This window comes from Oncorhynchus mykiss, unplaced genomic scaffold (genome assembly GCF_013265735.2).
Source record: "Oncorhynchus mykiss isolate Arlee unplaced genomic scaffold, USDA_OmykA_1.1 un_scaffold_677, whole genome shotgun sequence".
Classification (NCBI taxonomy): domain Eukaryota; kingdom Metazoa; phylum Chordata; class Actinopteri; order Salmoniformes; family Salmonidae; genus Oncorhynchus; species Oncorhynchus mykiss.
Genome location: NW_023494124.1, coordinates 50,001 through 54,070, shown reverse-complemented (window position 1 = coordinate 54,070; position 4,070 = coordinate 50,001).

Here is a 4,070-nt window from a genome sequence, read left to right as displayed (position 1 = left end):
GGCCCTGACAGAGAGAGGGCCGTAGTGGGGCACTCCCCTAGCGGGCTATATCAATAGAATGACGGGTAAAAGTATTTAAAACCCTTTTATAATTTTTGGGTTACCAGATGCACGTTTTCAATCACCAGGTGCACGGAGGAAAATGAGCATTTGCATCCATAGTCATGTTTTAAACCGTCCATAAAGCACTCTTGGCCGGCCCCGGCAGAGAGAGAAAGAGATGGTGAAAAAAAAAAAAAAATCATCATCAGACCTTCCATAAATAATTCGGGCCGGCCCCCATTGCTAAAGGTCCGTAGTAGGGTGCGCCATAAGCGGACATGAATAGATGGAACACCGCTAACCGCATAGAGAACCGTGTTTTGGGTGACCAGGTGCACGTTTTCAATCACCAGTTGCACATTTTCAATCACCAGTTGCACGGAGGATTAATAGCAATCTGCATCCATCGCGATTTCTTAAAGTGTCTATAAAGCACTCAGGACGGGCCCGACCGAGACAGGGCCTTAGTGGGGTGCTCCCATAGCGGGCAACAATGAGAGGGGTGCCTTTAAATTCATTTTGAACCATATTTGAAATTTTGGGTTACCAGATGCACGTTTTCAATCACCAGTTGCACGGAGGATTAATAGCAATCTGCATCCATCGTGATTTCTTAAAGTGTGTAAAAAGCACCCAAGGACGGCCCTGACAGAGAGAGGGCCGTAGTGGGGCACTCCCCTAGCGGGCTATATCAATAGAATGACGGGTAAAAGTATTTAAAACCCTTTTATAATTTTTGGGTTACCAGATGCACGTTTTCAATCACCAGGTGCACGGAGGAAAATGAGCATTTGCATCCATAGTCATGTTTTAAACCGTCCATAAAGCACTCTTGGCCGGCCCCGGCAGAGAGAGAAAGAGATGGTGAAAAAAAAAAAAAATCATCATCAGACCTTCCATAAATAATTCGGGCCGGCCCCCATTGCTAAAGGTCCGTAGTAGGGTGCGCCATAAGCGGACATGAATAGATGGAACACCGCTAACCGCATAGAGAACCGTGTTTTGGGTGACCAGGTGCACGTTTTCAATCACCAGTTGCACATTTTCAATCACCAGTTGCACGGAGGATTAATAGCAATCTGCATCCATCGCGATTTCTTAAAGTGTCTATAAAGCACTCAGGACGGGCCCGACCGAGACAGGGCCTTAGTGGGGTGCTCCCATAGCGGGCAACAATGAGAGGGGTGCCTTTAAATTCATTTTGAACCATATTTGAAATTTTGGGTTACCAGATGCACGTTTTCAATCACCAGTTGCACGGAGGATTAATAGCAATCTGCATCCATCGTGATTTCTTAAAGTGTGTAAAAAGCACCCAAGGACGGCCCTGACAGAGAGAGGGCCGTAGTGGGGCACTCCCCTAGCGGGCTATATCAATAGAATGACGGGTAAAAGTATTTAAAACCCTTTTATAATTTTTGGGTTACCAGATGCACGTTTTCAATCACCAGGTGCACGGAGGAAAATGAGCATTTGCATCCATAGTCATGTTTTAAACCGTCCATAAAGCACTCTTGGCCGGCCCCGGCAGAGAGAGAAAGAGATGGTGAAAAAAAAAAAAAATCATCATCAGACCTTCCATAAATAATTCGGGCCGGCCCCCATTGCTAAAGGTCCGTAGTAGGGTGCGCCATAAGCGGACATGAATAGATGGAACACCGCTAACCGCATAGAGAACCGTGTTTTGGGTGACCAGGTGCACGTTTTCAATCACCAGTTGCACATTTTCAATCACCAGTTGCACGGAGGATTAATAGCAATCTGCATCCATCGCGATTTCTTAAAGTGTCTATAAAGCACTCAGGACGGGCCCGACCGAGACAGGGCCTTAGTGGGGTGCTCCCATAGCGGGCAACAATGAGAGGGGTGCCTTTAAATTCATTTTGAACCATATTTGAAATTTTGGGTTACCAGATGCACGTTTTCAATCACCAGTTGCACGGAGGATTAATAGCAATCTGCATCCATCGTGATTTCTTAAAGTGTGTAAAAAGCACCCAAGGACGGCCCTGACAGAGAGAGGGCCGTAGTGGGGCACTCCCCTAGCGGGCTATATCAATAGAATGACGGGTAAAAGTATTTAAAACCCTTTTATAATTTTTGGGTTACCAGATGCACGTTTTCAATCACCAGGTGCACGGAGGAAAATGAGCATTTGCATCCATAGTCATGTTTTAAACCGTCCATAAAGCACTCTTGGCCGGCCCCGGCAGAGAGAGAAAGAGATGGTGAAAAAAAAAAAAAATCATCATCAGACCTTCCATAAATAATTCGGGCCGGCCCCCATTGCTAAAGGTCCGTAGTAGGGTGCGCCATAAGCGGACATGAATAGATGGAACACCGCTAACCGCATAGAGAACCGTGTTTTGGGTGACCAGGTGCACGTTTTCAATCACCAGTTGCACATTTTCAATCACCAGTTGCACGGAGGATTAATAGCAATCTGCATCCATCGCGATTTCTTAAAGTGTCTATAAAGCACTCAGGACGGGCCCGACCGAGACAGGGCCTTAGTGGGGTGCTCCCATAGCGGGCAACAATGAGAGGGGTGCCTTTAAATTCATTTTGAACCATATTTGAAATTTTGGGTTACCAGATGCACGTTTTCAATCACCAGTTGCACGGAGGATTAATAGCAATCTGCATCCATCGTGATTTCTTAAAGTGTGTAAAAAGCACCCAAGGACGGCCCTGACAGAGAGAGGGCCGTAGTGGGGCACTCCCCTAGCGGGCTATATCAATAGAATGACGGGTAAAAGTATTTAAAACCCTTTTATAATTTTTGGGTTACCAGATGCACGTTTTCAATCACCAGGTGCACGGAGGAAAATGAGCATTTGCATCCATAGTCATGTTTTAAACCGTCCATAAAGCACTCTTGGCCGGCCCCGGCAGAGAGAGAAAGAGATGGTGAAAAAAAAAAAAAAATCATCATCAGACCTTCCATAAATAATTCGGGCCGGCCCCCATTGCTAAAGGTCCGTAGTAGGGTGCGCCATAAGCGGACATGAATAGATGGAACACCGCTAACCGCATAGAGAACCGTGTTTTGGGTGACCAGGTGCACGTTTTCAATCACCAGTTGCACATTTTCAATCACCAGTTGCACGGAGGATTAATAGCAATCTGCATCCATCGCGATTTCTTAAAGTGTCTATAAAGCACTCAGGACGGGCCCGACCGAGACAGGGCCTTAGTGGGGTGCTCCCATAGCGGGCAACAATGAGAGGGGTGCCTTTAAATTCATTTTGAACCATATTTGAAATTTTGGGTTACCAGATGCACGTTTTCAATCACCAGTTGCACGGAGGATTAATAGCAATCTGCATCCATCGTGATTTCTTAAAGTGTGTAAAAAGCACCCAAGGACGGCCCTGACAGAGAGAGGGCCGTAGTGGGGCACTCCCCTAGCGGGCTATATCAATAGAATGACGGGTAAAAGTATTTAAAACCCTTTTATAATTTTTGGGTTACCAGATGCACGTTTTCAATCACCAGGTGCACGGAGGAAAATGAGCATTTGCATCCATAGTCATGTTTTAAACCGTCCATAAAGCACCCAGGGCCGGCCCCGGCAGAGAGAGAAAAAGAGGGGAAAAGTGTTGAAAAAAAAAAAAAATCATACCTTCCATAAATAATTCGGACCGGCCCCCATTGAAAAGGTCCGTAGTAGGGTGCATCATTATCGGACATGAATCTCGGGAACACCGCTAACCGCATAGAGAACCGTGTTTTGGGTTACCAGATGCACGTTTTCAATCACCAGTTGCACGGAGAGAGAAAAAAAAAATCATACCTTCCATAAATAATTCGGACCGGCCCCCATTGAAAAGGTCCGTAGTAGGGTGCATCATTATCGGACATGAATCTCGGGAACACCGCTAACCGCATAGAGAACCGTGTTTTGGGTGACCAGGTGCACGTTTTCAATCACCAGTTGCACGGAGAAAAAAAAAGTAATCATACCTTCCATAAATAATTCAGGCCGACCCCCATTGAAAAAGGTCCGTAGTAGGGTGCATCATTAT